The sequence below is a fragment of the Leptonychotes weddellii genome, chromosome 2, assembly GCF_054177405.1.
Source record: "Leptonychotes weddellii isolate Sample4059 chromosome 2, ASM5417740v2, whole genome shotgun sequence".
Classification (NCBI taxonomy): Eukaryota; Metazoa; Chordata; class Mammalia; order Carnivora; family Phocidae; genus Leptonychotes; species Leptonychotes weddellii.
This window is the reverse complement of record NC_138370.1, coordinates 23,633,741-23,651,668: the sequence shown is the minus strand read 5'-3', so window position 1 is coordinate 23,651,668 and position 17,928 is coordinate 23,633,741. Positions and strand designations below refer to the sequence as shown.

General features: G+C 41.7%; 2 protein-coding genes across 5 annotated transcripts in view; one reads left to right on the top strand and one right to left on the bottom strand.

The window, feature by feature from the left end:
• The window catches only part of LOC102739174 (WRN RecQ like helicase), a 133,192-nt gene extending 115,985 nt beyond the window's left edge, over nucleotides 1–17,207 (bottom strand). The window contains exon 1 of the mRNA XM_081812890.1: nucleotides 17,015–17,207. The gene's annotated coding sequence lies outside the window, so the exon portion shown is untranslated. The remainder of the gene's footprint in view (nucleotides 1–17,014) is intronic.
• A 146-nt stretch (nucleotides 17,208–17,353) lies between these two features.
• The window catches only part of PURG (purine rich element binding protein G), a 39,021-nt gene continuing 38,446 nt past the window's right edge, over nucleotides 17,354–17,928 (top strand). For 3 of the 4 annotated variants that reach the window (XM_081808738.1, XM_081808727.1, XM_031026278.2), the window contains exon 1: nucleotides 17,354–17,827. The gene's annotated coding sequence lies outside the window, so the exon portion shown is untranslated. The remainder of the gene's footprint in view (nucleotides 17,828–17,928) is intronic. The other variant, XM_081808731.1, reaches the window with a different exon arrangement.

The following is a 17,928-nucleotide window of genomic DNA, read 5'->3' as shown; positions in this document are numbered from 1 at the left end:
TGTCTTCTGCGGGAGGGGCCTGCCACGCTGTTACTCAGGCAACCCTGTTTGGGCAGAGTTGCCCTGTGTCCCTGTGGCGGGGGATGGGCTCAGTGGGAATCAGTCTTTGGGGCTTTTGTTCTCTGGCGCCTTTCCCTGGCGGCTTTCTGCGTCTCTTCCATGAATCAGAGCAGAAAAGACCATTTCCAACCCTCTGCCTCAGAGCAGAGAGATCGCAGTCTGTTCTTCAGTGAGCTCTCCAGACCACACTGTCTCCGTTTCTGTCCGTGCTGCTATAAACTGCAGCATTCTGGGTTGTGCGCCCCTCCGCAGTGCTCCCAGATCTGCCTCCAGGTCAGGGCACGTCTCTGCCCTTTGTGCTTCTAAAACCGCCAGCCGCTCCCAGTTTCATCCTGGGGACTGCAGTTCGCGTGCGCGCAACTCCGCCGCTCACCGCTCAGTTGTTCCACCCCGGGGGTTGCAGTTCACCAGCACGACCTCGGCACACTGGGTTTCCGTCTCGGAGGCTGCAGTACACGTGCGCGCGACCGTCGCACTGGTTTCTGTCCAGGGGGCTGCGGTTCGCGTGCGCGCGACCCCACCGGTCTGGTCCTCCACCCCGGGGGCTGCCCTAAAGTCCTTTCCCAACGCTACCGGTCTGCAAGTCTGTGCCCTGTCCGCAGCGCGCGAGGCTGTCACTCACCAGCAGTGTAGGATCCCCACAGCCAGGCATCCTCCCGCTGCCGTTTATCCTCCGATATCTGCCCACAGAATCACGGCTCTCCGCTTCATACCTCAAAACCAACCGCCTGCAATATTCTGTTTGTAGAGATCCAGATCTTCTTACATCTCAGGCTGGTTTCGTGGGTGCTCAGAGTGGTCTGGTAGATATCCAGCTCAATTCCGGGGACCAGTTGAAATAGGGTCCCCTACTCCTCCGCCATCTTTCCCCTCTCTCCTGGGCTATGGTTTTTATTGCTCTGTAGGGAAAGCTTTGTATCTAACCTAGTAATTTGATTCCAAAATTCTTTCTCCAATATGTATATGTAATGGTCAGTTTCATGTGTCAACTTAACTAGGCTAAGGGGTTACCCACCCAGAGCTAGTTAAACACTATTTCTAGTTGTGTCTGAGAGGGTGTTACCAGAGGAAATTAGCATTTGAATTGGTAAACTTTGTAAAGAAGACTGTCCTCACCAATAAGGGTGGGCACCATGCAATCTGTTGAGTCTCAAAAAAACAAAAAGGCAGAGGGTGGGCAAATTGGCTCTCCCTTTGAGCTGAGACATCCATCTTCTTGTGGCCTCCCACATCAGCACTCCTCAGTTCTTGGACCTTCAGACTAGGAGGGGAGCTAGACCACTGGCTCCTCTGGTTCTTAGGCCTTCAAGGTCTGAACTGGAATTACATCACTGGTTTTCCTGGACCTCCAGCATGGAACAGCAAATTGTGGAACTTCGGCCTCCAAAACTGCATGAGCCAATCCCTCAAAATAAATCTCTTTCTATATATCTATATATACCCTACTGGTTCTATTTTTCTGGAGAACCCTAATACACTATATAAACTTTGAACCAATTTTATCTCCTGCTGGCTCCCTCATTAATGAACTGAATAAATGTGACATATGTTCATTCTGTATTTGTATGAGAATCAGTCTTTAATATTTTGGAAAATTATACTTTGACACTTTGCTACCTAGTATCCATGTGACCTTGTACAAGTCACTTTACTTTTCTATTTTCATTTCCTCATCTGTAAAATGGGATTAAATTCCTATTATATTCCGTGCCTTATTATATTACATTATTTTTTATTTTATTTTATTTTATTTAAGATTTTATTTATTTATCTGACAGAAAGAGAGAGAGAGCATGAGCAGGGGGGAGGAGCAGAGGGATAGAGAGAAGCAGATTCCCCTCTGAGCAGAGGTCCCGATGCAGGGCTTGATCCCAGGACCCCAGGATCATGACCCCAGGTGAAGGCAAACGCTTAACTGACTGAGCCACCCAGGCGCCCCTATATTACATTATTACTAAATATTATATTACTTGCTTTACTGCATCAATATAAACAGTGATAAACAGGATGTCACATCTTTTTGTCTACAGTTATACATAAGTTGGTATACTGATAGTGTTAGCTAGGATGCAACAGAAAGTTACTCAAATCAGAGGTCTGAAAGCTATCAGCAGAAGGGAGAAGGGGAAGGGACAAAAGCAGGGAAGGAATGTGTTTTGTTTTACAGAACCAGCAGTTTGACCAAGAAGATACCCAGCCAGATTGTTTCAACTAATAGCCCCTTGCTAGGTGTTTCACCTGATAGCTTCTTATGTGAGTTAGTTTGAGCCCTCTTGGACTGGTTGAGGACTTGAGCAGAAGCCCCAAGTTGTTCTGAAGTTATCCTTAACTCATTATAATATGAAGATCTTCTTTTATGGGAGCGGTTTCCTCCATTTTTTGAACATACGATGTACGCGCTAGCATGCTGACATGCTATGCATAAACAGTTGAACCGAAGTGCCTAGGTAACAGAATATGTGTAAGTTCCTTAATGTATATAAAAGCTCCCTGCCTCCACCCCCAAATACACTGAATAAAGGCTTCCTATAGCAACCCCACAGGGAATCAGTGCTTTGAGCTATCTCCCTGTCTCTCACTGTAAGAGGTAATAAAAAGTTCTTTGCTTTCAACACTTCTTTGTGTTGTGTTCCATTTTTTTAAGATTTATTTATTTATTTTAGAGAGAGAGAAAGAGAGCATGAGTAGGGGGAGGTGGAGGGGGAGAGGGAGACAGATAATCCTCCAGCAGACTCTCTGCTGAGCACATAGCCTAATACAGGGCTCAATTCCAAGACCCTGAGATCATGCATGACCTGGGCTGAAACCAAGAGTCGGACGCTGAACTGACCAAACCACCCAGGCACTGTGTTCAATTTAATGCACCCCAAGCAGCGAACCCCTTGAGTTCAGTTACAATAGAAATTATGATAGATCTTTTACTGCTATTATATCCCATTCCCTTTAGTGTACTGAGAGGAATCAAGAAGAGATACCAAATTCATATCAACTAGACAAAAGTATATAAATTTATCAAAAATTAATTACACACTGAAATGCTTCATCAGTAGAATCTTCTTTTAAATGATAAATTCAAATAGAAAATGGATTCATTTACCCAAGAAGACTTCATTCTTACCCATCAGACCTGACTGACCCAAGGAATACTGAATTTCAACATGAATCCACTTTTTTTTCTTTGTAACTATACTGTACAAACTATATTTAGGAGGTTTCCAATTACAATCTAAATTACTATTACAGTAATAGTCATATACTCATCTAACTTTCTTGTATGTAGAAAATAGTAAGAATGAATTAAAAAAGAAAGTGTCAATGACTTATAAGTTATAAGATGGGATTAATAAGTGTTTTCAAATAACCTAACACAGCTTATAAAACCAAAGCAGCTTAAATGTTTCAGCAATTCAATTTGGTTATCAATGCCCTAATTTTGGTTAGATTCTGTGGGTTTCATCTGTACAGTTACGTTCTTTTTACTGAGATGCAGCTTCTAGTCAAAAAGTCTTTCAAATTTAATCAACAATGCAATGAACTTTAAAAATTCTGGATTTGCATAAAACTTCTAAAAGAAAATAGGCAGTTAACATCAGTCTTAGCAATATTTTTAGAATCTGACTTCTCAGGCAAGGGCAACAAAAGCAGAAAACAAAACAAAACAAAAAACAATTGGGACTACATCAAACAAAAAGCTTTCACACAGTAAAGAAAACCACCAACAAAACAAAAAGGCAACCTACTGAACAGAACAAGGTATTTGCAAATGATATATCCAATAAAAGATTAATATTCAAAATATGTAAAGAAATCATACAACTCAACACCAAAAAAACAATCTGATTAAAAAATGGGCAGAGGATCTGAATAGACATTTTTCCAAAGAAGACACACAAAATGAAAAGATGCTCAACATCACTAATCATCAGGGAAATGCAAATCAAAACCAAAGTGAGATATCACCTTACATATGTCGGAATGGCTAGTATCAAAAAGATAAGAAATAACAAGTTAGCAAGGATATAGAGAAAAGGGAACCTTTGTGCACTGTTGGTGGGAATGTAAATTGGTGTAGTCACTTTGGAAACCAGTTCAGAGGTTCCTCAAAAAATTAAAAATAGGGGCGCCTGGGTGGCTCAGTCAGTAAGCGTCTGCCTTTGGCTCAGGTCATGATCCCAGGGTCCTGGGATCGAGCTCCACATTGGGCTTCCTGCTGAGCAGGAAGCCTGCTTCTCCCACTCCCCCTGCTTGTGTTCCCTCTCTCGCTGTGTGTCTCTCTCTCAAATAAATAAAATCTTAAAAAAAAAATTAAAAATAGGTATACCAAATGTTCCAGTAATTTCACTGCCGGGTATTTACCCAAAGAAAATTAAAACAGTAATTCAAAAGGATGTACTCCCATGTTTACTGCAGCATTATATACAATAGCCAAGATAGGGAAGGAACCTAAATGTCCACCAACAGGTGAATGGATAAAGAAGATATGGTATACAATTGAATACTATTCAGCCATAAAAAAAAAAAGAATGAAATCTTGCCATTTGCAACAACACGGATGGTCCTGGAGGGTACTATGCTAAGTGAAATGTCAGAGAAAGACATATCCCATATGATTTCCCTTACATGTGAAATCTGAGAAACAAAACAAATGAACAAACACACAAACAAAACCGAAACGAGACTCATAAATACAAAAAACAAAATGGTGGTTGCCAAAGGGCGGGGGGGTTCAGGAACAGCCAAAATGGACAATGGGGATTAAGAGGTACAAACTTGCAGTTATAAAATAAATTAAGTCACGAGGATGAAAAGTACAGCATAGGGAATATAGTTAATAACACTATAACAACTTTGTATGGCGACAGATGGTAACTACACTTATCATAGTGAACATTTCGTAATGTATATACAGTTGACCCTTGAACACCATGGGGGTTATAGGCACCAATCCATCACACAGTCAAAAATCCACAAATAATTTTTGACTCCCCCCAAACTTAACTACTAATAGCCGACTACTGATGGGAAGCCTTACTGATTTTATAAATAATTAATATGTATTTTATATGTTATACGTATAAAGTAAGCTAGAAAAAAGAAAATTTTATTAAGAAAATCATAAGGAAAAGAAAATGCATTTACAGTACTGTGATTGAAAAAAATTCATGCACAAGTGGACGCATTCAATTCAAACCCATATTGTTCAAGGGTCAATTGTAAATGTCGAATCACTATGCTGTACACCTGAAACTAGTAAGTCAACTGTACTTCAATTTTAAAAATTCTGGGTTTGATTTCTTTTAATTTATTATATATTTTCTGAAAATGTAACCTCACCCTTTAAGTTTCTCTCTACTTACCAATATACAATCAACTAGGTTTTTTTTACTAGCAACTAGTTTATACACACACACACACACACACACACATATACCCAAACTATAATTTATTGTAGAAGATATAATTTATAAGGTATTCTTCTGTATTGTTTTTGAGAATTCTTTCTACTTTTCAGTGTATTAATAGGAATAGGATGGGGTAGAGGAAAACAAAGAAAAACCAAAGAATCCATGACAAAGCCCTCATTAAATCTCTAAAGAGGCTTTCAAGACTTTCAGTAATCTACTGCTAGATTTCTGGTAATCTTATATTCCACTTCCTCCCAAATAACCCAGGCAAGCAAATTAGAAAAGCTAAATAAAACTACCTATAGCCTTTGGTTTGGCTATAGTAAGTCACTGAAATTTGAAAAGTAATAGGATGATTTTTTTTTTTGAGAGACCTATTTCTTTATTATAGATATCCACCAAATGTTCATAACTGCCAGGTATATGATTGATATTAATAAAGTATAAATAAAAATTTGTATTAATAAAGTGAAATAAAGTATAAATGAAATCAAATAAATATAATAAAATGCCATTAAAACGCTAGCAACAGGGGAAAAAGAGAAAAGCCTCTCTCTGTGCTGTGTCATTGTGAGAAGCCGCACTGCCCATAAACCAGGAACACAACTTGACCTGAACTGAATTCACAGCTCAGTGAAGTGCTTTATAACTGAATTTCACTATCCAACTGAATGATTCATTATTTTTAATGAATTTCATCTGTTCTATAAGTGGCTATAGCCAGTCAGCTGAAATCAACCATTATAAACTGGGAAGCTGCAGAGAAAGTTTTCAAGTAAGTCAATTTAAAACTTGCTTAGGCTGCCTATTTTTCCTTTTATATTTATTACTGTTACTTCACATGACCTGCAATGAAATTTTATAGGACTCATTATCAAGTATACATTGATGGTTGCCTACCCACCAACCATTTCACCCTACACCCTTTTTACAGTACCATAAATTTAATTTAGAACAGACCAATTACTTACCCACAGAGGCAGCATGCTTCAAGAAACCTGCCCTCATGCCCAGCTCCCATGGTAAACCCAAGTGACCTACAAGTAATCCCATTCCCTTTGCCACAATGATGATTCAGAAACTCAGGTTAAACTCACGACATTCCCCCAAATTTGGTTTAAGAATAAAAATATACAGGGGGCCTTGGGTGGCTCAGTTGGTTGGGCGTCTGCCTTCAGCTCGGGTCATGATTCTAGGGTCCTGGGATCGAGCCCCACATCAGGCTCCCTGCTCCAAGGGGAGCCTGCTTCTCCTTCTCCCTCTGCTGCTCCCCCTCCTTGTATGTGCACTCTCTCTCTCTCTGTCAAATAAATAAATAAAATCTTTTAAAAAAAAAGAATAAAATATACAACTTTCTTTTTTTTTTTTTTTAAGTAATCTCCACACCCAGTGTGGGGCCTGAACTCATGACCCTGAGATCAAGAGTCACACGTTCTTCTGACTGAGCCAACCAGGTGTCCCTAAAATATACAACTTACTTCAGGCCAACGAGACACAAAGAGGAGGGTTCCTGAAAATAATACTGTCTTGCACTGGTAAGAGATGACCTCTATTTGAGAATGTGAAACCTGGGCCTTCTACACCCATTTGCCACTATAATGGAAGTCAGCTTGAGGAGAAAGCCAACTTAAATAATACAAAGCCAACACACAGAAGAAGGCAAAGATGAGAATGGAGCAATAGTCAATGGACAAAAGCAGTCTACTAGTCAGCCCTGCCTCAGGCTTCAAGTTACATTTTAATAATAAATTTCCTTATTTTTTAAGCCTGTTTGAAAGAAGTTTTCTGTGCCTGCATTCTAATACACAAATATAACTGAAAATAAAATTGTGTCATTAGGGCGCCTGGGTGGCTCAGTTGGTTAAGCGATTGCCTTCGGCTCAGGTCATGATCCTGCAGTCCCGGGATCGAGTCCCGCATCGGGCTCCCTGCTTAGCGGGGAGTCTGCTTCTCCCTCTGACCCTCCCCCCTCTCATGTGCTCTCTCTCTCTGTCTCTCTCTCTCAAATAAATAAATAAAATCTAAAAAAAAAAAAATTGTGTCATTAATCCTTTTCTTTAATCCCTTATCTTAAATAAAATAAATTACAAAGCTAAAATAGCCACACAAAGTATACAGTAATAAAAATTTCATAACTTCATATATAGTTTCAAAGCCTTTTAAAATCAGAGTAAGAATCAAAATTAACAGTATACAGCAATTTAACAGAAACGTGTGACAACAATGGGAGTAAGATTTAACTTTAGGATGCAAAGTGCTGCACTGGGTTGAAACGCAGCACTGCCACAATAGAAAGAAAAAATGCATGAATTTTATTTGTTTCTTTTTCTTTTCTTTTTTTTGGAGGGGCGGGGAGGGAGAGAGAGAGAGAGAATCCCAAGTAGGCTCCAAACCCAGCATGGAGCCCAACATGGGGCTGGGTCCCACAACCCCGAGATCATGACCCAAGCCAAAATCAAGAGTCAGACACTTAACTGAGTCACCCAGGGGCCCCAGAAAAATGCATAAATTTTACAACAGATCAGTAAGTGTCGGAGGAAGAGTGAAAAATAAAAATGGAGACTGGGTAAAAAAGAAATTGGGAAATTAATACACAATTCCGAAAGCAACCATAAGTTTATCCAACAAAAATCTTTCATAAGAGGGGCGCCTGGGTGGCTCAGTTGGTTAAGCGATTGCCTTCGGCTCAGGTCATGATCCTGGAGTCCCAGGATCGAGTCCCGCATCGGGCTCCCTGCTCGGCAGGGAGTCTGCTTCTCCCTCTGACCCTCCTCCCTCTCATGCTCTCTGTCTCTCATTCTCTCTCTCTCAAATAAATAAATAAAATCTTTAAAAAAAAAAAAAATCTTTCATAAGAACCTATCTCTTAAGACAGGGTGAGTTTACATAAAATGAATAAAAGGAAAAATCAGCAATTTTGTGATTATACACCTCCTAGAAGGCAAAAGTTATCTTCCAGTCCAATTGTCTTTCTACTGGACTTCAGTGCCTTCATTTTTAAAAAAATATTTATTTACTTATTTGAGAGGGGGAGAGGGGGAGAGAGAGAGAGAGACATGGGGGGAAGGGCAGAGGGAGAGCATCTTCAAACAGACTCTCCACTGAGCACAGAGCTCAATGCGGGGCTCACTCTCACCACCCATGAGACCTGAACGGAAACCAAGAGTTGGACACTTAACCGACTGAGCCACCCACACACCCCTTCAGTGACTTCACTTTATGAATGAACAGTAAAAGCAGATCAAGTTCCAGTATCAGTTAATGAGGGCCCCTACAGCAAAAAGAATGAAATTGAAGTCATATATGTGAAGGGAGAATTTTAACATTCTATTGCTTGTTCCTCAACAAGCACATCTCTCTCTCCCGCCCTTCCCCCCACCTCCAGTCCACCTCTTTCTTGCAATCTGAGAGTAAAAGAGCCTCTGTAAATAACGAAATCAATAGTCATTTATATTTTTCCGATTTGGGATTCTGAGGACAAACAAATTCTCATGGTTTTAGTAAAATCAAGAATGAAAGGAGCAAAAATAGGCTTAAGACCTTAATACTAAGAAAGAAGGTAACAAACCCATTTAGTCCTCCCTACCAACCCTCAGTGTATAACAGCAAAGCTTTTTCAATGGGAATGACCCCATCACCAGTACCAGGAATGAAACCCAACTGTTTTAAGGTCAGTGGGGAAATCCCATTCCTCCTGCCACACAATTCATTCCGGGGCAGGAATTACAACCTAGGTCTCAGTTCTCTTGTCTCTATCCCTTGTCCATAACTATTAGATCCAAAGTGGACCTCAGGATTCTCTTTCCATTGTATGGGAGGGGATGCTTTTGCTGCTGCTAGAGATATGAAGGAAGAAATACATTAGCATGGTGGATACACACAGCCATCTTACAACTATACAAGAAATCACCCCAAAGGTAAAACACTTTCATGCCTTCTTCATGGAAGAGGGTCAAGGCATTTCTCATTTTTAAGAAAGAACAAGATAATGAATGAATGAGGCCAAAAAAACTGTCTATAATTCTGATATACCATTATCAGCAAAAATTTAAAAGATTAATCAGGGCCAAAAAACAGAGCCCTGACTGAACTTGCTTGCAGGCCATTCTATCTCAGGGTGTATCAATTAAATAGGCTAATAACCTTTTTTGGCTGAAGCCAACTTGACATGGGTTTCTCAATATTTACAATCAAAACATCCCTGTTGATGGGATGGAATAAGCAAAACCTAATACTACTTTTGAACTGATTTTTTAAAGACTATATAGAATTCCATTTTCTTTATCTACCATGATTTATTTAACTATTCCCTACTGATGATAGGTTGCTTACAAATTTTATCACCAATAACGGTCAACGAACACCCCGTATGTGTATCTTTAGGCATTCATATTATTATTTCTATAGGACAGATTCCTAGATATGAAATTACTAAGTCACAGAATACTCCTATTTTTCTGCCTGCCTTCTCACCAATAAATTATTCACAACCCTAAGAGAGAAGACAAGCCAAAGAAGACTACACAGAAAACAGAGAAAAATTTCTACAGAAGCTGCACTATAATAAGCCTTTGGTGAAAGATTTCAAACTGACAACTAAGAAAAGATGCCATATGTCACCTGCCACTCTTATCAGAACACTTGGGTCAAAGAAACGAAGTCCATGAAGGGCTTATGGGTTGACTATGAGTTGCAATATAACCATACGTAACTCAATATCTAACTTTTCAGTGTTGGGTATAGATCAAGTTGGTGATATTTGAGTTGCTTGTTAATAGACCATTATCATCACCATCACCATCAGTATTATGGCTATTTATATCTACATCCCACCTTTTCCCCCTCTACTTGTCCAAGGGCTTACATTCTCTGATGCAAAATTTCCAAAGAAGATAGTGCCTCTCAGTTTTCTGACTAGCTCTCCAATTATCTTGCCTATACCTTGCTCTACTCATTTGTTCATACGGGGATGCCATGTCATTACCAATGACTGAATCCTTCCAAAATCTCAATTCTAAGCATCTCATTCTCCAATCAACATCTCCTTTTTTTCAAGGTCATTCCCTCTAGAAATTCAATTCAAGCAATCCTTTGACACACCTAGGACCTATAATCCATTGGTCCTGCTACCTTTTCACTCTCCTCACCCCCAGGTAGTCCTTACTTCCTCCTTGACCAGTTTAAACTGCAAAATTATAACCACTTCCTTTCATACTCCCTTAACTTCATTGCCCATCTCTGGCTTAGTTTTTCTCTCCTGTCAAAACTCTAACCCTGAATAAAACAAATTCAATTTACCAATGCAGCTAAATAAATGCAGCATGTGAAAAACACAACTATGTTGACTGGTCTCCCCTTAAATTTATGACCACCAACCTCAAGTCGACCCTCCATCTTCCTAGCAATTCTACAACTTTCCACTTACCTATTTACTAACCTCCCCTTCATATCTTTTCCTCTCTACTTAAACCTATTACATCTCCTTCCCCATCCTCACTCTCAGCTGACCACCTTGCTTCAGATTTCACTGAAAATGAAAGCAATTAAAAAAGAACTTCTGTAAATCCCTACCCTGTAGTTTATTCACATAATTCTATCTATGCCCATATACTCTGCCATGATGGTTCATTTTATTGTGTCAACTTGAATGGGCCACACTGTGCCCAGGTTTTTAGTTAAACATTATTCCGGGCATGTCTGTCAGCGTGTTTCTCGATGAGATTAGCATTTGAATTAGTAGACTGAGTATGGCAGATTGCTCTCCCAATGTGGGTGAGCTTTGTCCAATCTGTTGAAGGCCTAAAAGAACAAAAAGACTGAGTAAGAAAAAAGTCACTCTCTGCTTGACTGTATTCAATCTAGATCATTAGTCTTCTCCTGTCTTCAGACTCAGACTTGGAATGAAACATATACCATTAACTCTCCTGGTTCTCAGGCCTTCAGACTTGGACTGGAACTAGGCCCTCATCTCTCCTATGTCTTCAGTTTGCCGACTGCAGATTACATATATGTGTGTGTGTCATACAGATAATATATATAATAATATATCATGTATATAATATACAATATATATAATCATATACATAATATATATCTCTCATAATAAGGAACTGGGAACTGGCCCATGCTACTAAGGAGGCTGAGAAATATATATACACATTGATATCAATATCAATATAGCCATTAGTATAGTACACATATACATACACATACACAAGCATATATATATACACACATATATACACACACACACATCCCATGTGCTATCTGTGCTCCTAAATCCAGCCCCTCCATGTGTGCACTAGATTCCATACTCAAGGGCATTTTTCACCTCTCTCCTGCATCACCAATTTTTCCCTCTCTACTAGTTTCCCAGGAAAGTCCCAAAGTCCCATCAGTATATACACATACTGCAATTTCTTCCATTTTAAAAACACACTCTTGGCTAACTACTCCATTCTTTTTTCCCCTCTTTATAGAAAAACTACTCAAAAGAGTCATCTATACTAGCATCTCCATTTCCATTCCTTCCATTGTCTCTTAAACTCACTGTAACCACTCCACCCCACCAAAAGGGCTCATACCAAGGTACCAATGACTTTCATGTCGCCAAATCCTACAGTCAATTCTCAGTCCTCATCTGGCTCAATACACCAGCAACATAGGACACAATTAGTCACACCCACCTTCGTGAAACACTTTATCAAGCTTCTGTGACAATTCTTGATTCTCCACCTACATCAGTAAGAATTCCTTCTCAGTACCTTTTTTTTTTTAAAGATTCTATCCATTTACTTGACAGAGAAAGAGCACAAGCAGGGGGAACGACAGGCAGAGGGAGAGGGAGAAACAGTCTCCCCGCCGAGCAGGGAGCCCAAGGCAGGGCTCAATCCCAGGACCCAGGGATCGTGACCCGAGCCGAAGGCAGACGCCCAACCAACTGAGCCACCCAGGTGCCCCCCTTCTCAGTACCTTTTGCTGGTACCTCCTTACTTCCCCAATCTCTAAATATCACAGCATTCTAGATTCAGGTCACAGACAGTTTCATTCTCTTCTCTTTATATTCACTTCCATGAAAATCACAGCCTGATGGCTTTAAAATAATCTATAGCACACTGATGACTTCCAAACTTATATAAACAGCCTAGACCACTCCACTGAACTTCAAACTTGTATATCCAATTACTTAGTACATACTTGATTTCTAATGGGCATATCATAGTCAATATGTATAAAAATTTCCCCAAACTGCTCCTTCTATAAATTAGAGTTCTCAGTAAGTGCACCTTCATTCTGATTACTCAGGCCAAAAACCTTAGTCATCCTTGACTCTTCTCTTTCATTCACACTTTACATCCAATCTATCAGCAAAAATTTTACCTTCAAAATAAAGCTGAAATCCTACCTTTTATCACCACCTTTGCAGCTAAAATCTTGGTTCAAGCCACATTACTTCTTATCTCCTTGCCTCTACGGTCTATTCCCAAAATAGTAGCCAAAATGATTCTGTTAAAAGATAATTCAATTTAAAGGATTATATACCATAACCAAGTGAGATTTATCCCAGGAACGCAAGAGTGGTTCAAAATAAGAAAATCAATCAGTGTAATGTATCACTTTAATAGAATGAAAGAAAAATACCACATAATCATCTCAATTGAACAAAAAAGGCATCTGAAAAATCCAACACTCTTTCATGATAAAAAAGACTCAGAAAACTAGAGTGGAAGGAACTTCCTCAAACCGATAAGGGCATTTATAAAAAACTCCACAGCTAATACATTCATTGGTGAAAGACTGAAGTTTTCACCCTAAGATCAAGAGCAAGACAAGAATAGTGAGCATATCATAATGCATATGATTGTTGAATCACTATACTATACGACTGAAACTACTTTAATATTATATATCAACTATCCTTCGATTTAAAAAAAGAATTATTTGGGGGGAGCCTGGGTGGCTCAGTCGGTTAAGCATCTGCCTTCAGCTCAGGTCATGATCCCAGAGTCCTGGGATCAAGCCCTGCACTGGGCTCCCTGCTCAGCGGGGAGTCTGCTTCTCCTTCTCCCTCTGTGTGCTCTCTCTTTCTCTCTCTCTAATAAATAAATATTTTTAAAAATAAAAATTATTTTTAAAAAGCAAGACAGGGATACTCACTTACCACTGCTATTCAACACTGTATTGGAAATTCTGGCCAGAAAAATTAGACATGAAAAATAAATAAATAAAAAGCATTCAAATTGGAAATGAACAAGTAAAACTCTCTTTATTCACAGATGACATGATCCTACATATAAAAATCCCAAAGAGGGGCGCCTGGGTGGCTCAGTTGGTTGAGCGACTGCCTTCAGCTCAGGTCATGATCCTGGAGTCCCGGGATCGAGTCCCGCATCGGGCTCCCTGCTCAGCAGGGGGTCTGCTTCTCCCTCTGACCCTCTTCCCTCTTGTGCTCTCTGTCTCTCATTCTCTCTCTCTCAAATAAATAAATAAAATCTTTAAAAAAAAAAAAATCCCAAAGAATCCACAAGAAACTTACTAGATCTAATAAGAAAATTTAGCAAAGTTGCAGGGTACAAGACCAACACACAAAAAGTCAGCTGTGTTTTATACACCAGCAATGAACAATCTGAAAGGAAATTATGAAAGTAATTTCATTTATAATAGCATCTAAAAGAATAAAATACCGCAGAGTAAACTTATCCAAAGAGGTGAAAAACTTACACACTGCCAAAAAATTGCTGAAAAAAAATTTTTAAGATACCAATTAATGGAGGGGTGCCTGGGTGGCTCAGTCAGTTAAGCATCTGCCTTCAGCCCAGGTCATGATCTCAGGGTCCTGGATCAAGTCCCACATCAGGCTCCCTGCATCCTCTCCCTCTGCCCCACCCCCCAATTCGTGCTCTCTTGCTCTCTCTGTCAAATAGAAAGAAAGAAAGAAAGAAAGGAAGGAAGGAGGAAGGAAGGAAGGAAGGAAGAAGGAAAGAGGAAGAAAATTATCTGGAGAAGATACAGAGAAATTGGAATCCTTGCAACATCACTGGCTGAATGTAAAACAGGGCCCCCAATGTGGTTTGGCAGTTATTTCCTCAACAAACTAAACAGAATTATCATATGATCCAGCAAGTCCACCCCTAGGTATATACCCAAAAGAACTGGAAACAGGAGGGCGCCTGGGTGGCTCAGTTGGTTAAGCGACTGCCTTCAGCTCAGGTCATGATCCTGGAGTCCCGGGATCGAGTCCCGCATCGGGCTTCCTGCTCAGCAGGGAGTCTGCTTCTCCCTCTGATCCTCCCCCATCTCATGCTCTCTCTCTCTGTCTCAGTCTCTCTCTCAAATAAATAAATAAAATCTTTAAAAAAAATTAAATAAATAAATAAATAAATAAATAAATAATTAAAAAAAAGAACTGGAAACAGGAACTCAAGCAGATATTTCTAATGTCCAATGCAGCATCATTCACAATAGCCAAAAGTGGAAAAAAACCCAAGTGTCCATCAACAGATGATTAGATAAAACATAGTATAATCACACAATGGGATATTATTCAGCCATAAAAAGGAATTAAGTTGATACAGGGTACAACATGGATGAACCCTGAAAGCATTATGCTGAGTGAAATAAGCCAGATGCAAAAGCACAAACATTAGGGTGCCTGGGTGGCTCAGTTGGTTAAGCGACTGCCTTCAGCTCAGGTCATGATCACGGAGTCCGGGGATCAAGTCCTGCATCGGAGCTCGGAGCTCGGTGCTCAGAGGGGAGTCTGCTTCTCCTTCCGACCCTCCCCCTTCTCATGCTCTGTCTCACTCTCTCTCTCTCAAATAAATAAAATCTTTTAAAAAAAAAAGCACAAATATTTAAAAAATAAAGATAAAAATAAAAAAACTTTAAGAGCCCAAATATTGTGATTCCAGAATGAGCAAATTCATAAAGAGAGATTATATTAGAGGTTACCAGGAGCTAGGCAGAGGGGGCAATAAGGAATTACTGCTTAATTAACCAGTTAGTTACAATTTGTTTGGGGTGAAAAAATTTTAAAAATAGTGGTGATGGGGGCACCTACCCGGGTGGCTCAGTGGGTTAAGCATCTGCCTTTGGCTCAGGTCATGATCCCAACTGGGATCAACCCAAATTGGGTTCCCTGCTCAGCGGGGAGCCTGCTTCTCCCTCTCCCTCTGCCCCTACCCCTGCCTGTGCTCTCTTGCTCTCTCTGTCAAATAAATAAATAAAATCTTAAAAAAAAAAAAAATAGTGGTGATGGCTGTGCAACATAGGGAGTGTAATTAATGTTACTGAACTGTATACTTAAAAATTGTTACATTGGCACATTTTGTTATATATATTTTACCACTATTTTGTTTAAAAAGATCATTCAGATGATGGTGTTTCCCTGACAAAACTCTCCAATAGCTTCCCATCTCCCTCAATGAAAACCCAAATTTTCAAAATAACCTACCAGGTTCTACAGTATCTGCCCCCTGCTCTTTCCTGTCCGATTTTATCTCCTACAATTCTTCCATTACTATTTCATTCTGCTCTAACTTACTGGCCTCCTCAGCGGCTCTTTGAACACACCAACAGGCTTCCGCAGGGCCTTTGCACTTTCTTTCCCCCAGATGGCCACAGAACTAGCTCTCCCATTTCCTTCAACTCTTTACTCAAAAATTACCTTTTCAGTGAGGCCTTCCCTGACAAGCTATTGTAAAACTGCAGCTCCCACCCACAGTCATCATCTCTCTTTATTATTCTCCAAAGGATTTTCACCTTCTGACATACTGGGCATTTGACTTACTGTCTATCTCTCTCCAAAATGAAAGGTCCAAAAGCAGAAAGACTTGTGCCCGTTTTGTTCATTGTTGGTATCCCCAGAGCCTAGGGGAGTGCTCAATAAATATCTGTTGAATTAATAAAAGGAGACCACTATTCAATGACATCAAAATCTAAACTGCCCTATCCATCCCAATATCCCTAAAATTAACATACCAAATTATACAAAACCTTAAGTACCATGACTTAAAGACTGCTAAATAAGCATCCTAAGGATTTCATACCATAGGGACTGGTATTTTCCCATACTCAAATCTATCCAGAAAACAACTCAGATTCAGCCATGAAAAAAGAAAATTATGGATTTAAAGGATGTAAACTCAAGAAATAAAAATAAAAATAAATAAAATAAATTCAAGAAATCCAACTTAATCTGCTAAATTACACATAACAGGTTATTTCCCCGGACTCTGTTGTGTAAATATGGAGTGGCTCGCTTTCTGCAGCAGTAAAGGCTGGACCCGAAGGGCCCAGTCCTAAGGACCCACGACAGGCAACCGGTGGCACAAGCTGAGGGAGGGAAGCTCTGGGCAGGCCAGCGGCAGGTCCCTTTCCTGTATGCTCGGGAGGCGGAAAGGGGCAGAGGACACCCGTTTCTAACGCACCTCCCACACACTGCCCAGAGGCCTGTTTTGCCGGACTGAGCACCTCCAATGTCGGAGAAGGCTCGAATGATACCCCAGGGTCTGGAGCTAGCTAAAACAGGGGTGGAGTGGACACGTTACCCTGAGAAGAGTCAGTTCAACCGGCCTCCTCCTTCAGCTGGATGACTTGTGAAGCGCCACAACAGCAGGGCCTGGAACTCAGGTATCCAGGCTAGAAAGCAATTCGACAGACTTCACTCCCGCGCTGCGGAGCGCACGCCGCAGCGTCACGGCGTCCCCAGGACACATCAGCTCTGGAAGGCGGACGCCCCGCCCCCGTCCCCGTCCTCCGCTCGAGTTGCGATGCAGCCCTGCCACCAAGCCCAGCTGGCTACGCGGCGCGCATGCGCAAAGACTCGCTGCCGCTGAGTACTCCGGGAGGTGTAGTCTCTGTGCCCGCGCCAGTGGGCCGCCAGAGTCCTGCATCCCGGCGGAACCTGAAGAAGTCTGAACACTCTCGCCACCCCCGTCCTCATTCCCGTCTTCACACCTGTCCAGTCACCTCGCACTCACGCTCCGGCCCCGCGCTCTGGGCTTCGGTCTCGGCGCGCCCCCAGGAAGAGCGCGAGACCTTCTCTTCCCTTCAGCGGGCTGTGCTGGAGGAGGCGGGGTCCACGGCCCGCCCCCTGCCGCCACCCCCCTCTCCCCTCCCGGCGGGTATCGGGCCGGTGCCCGAAGAGAGGCGGCGGCCCCCGCAGCGGCCGCAGGAGGGGCGGCGGCGGCGGGCGCCGCAGGCGATGCCCCTGCCCGGCTGCTCCGGCGGGGGACGGTGCGAGCGGCCGCGGCGGAGCTGGCGGGGGGCAGCGGCTGCGGCGGCTGCAGCAGAGGGGCCGAGAGCTGGCGGCGGCGGCGGTCGTGAAGGGCATCGGTAGCGGCGGTGATGGCAGTGTCGATGTGAGTGTTTGCTGGCTGGGGACCCCGGGGCTGCGGAGCCCGAGGCTGGCGGCCCGGCGGCGAGCGGGAGGCCCGGGCGGCGGAGGGATGCTATGTGCGCG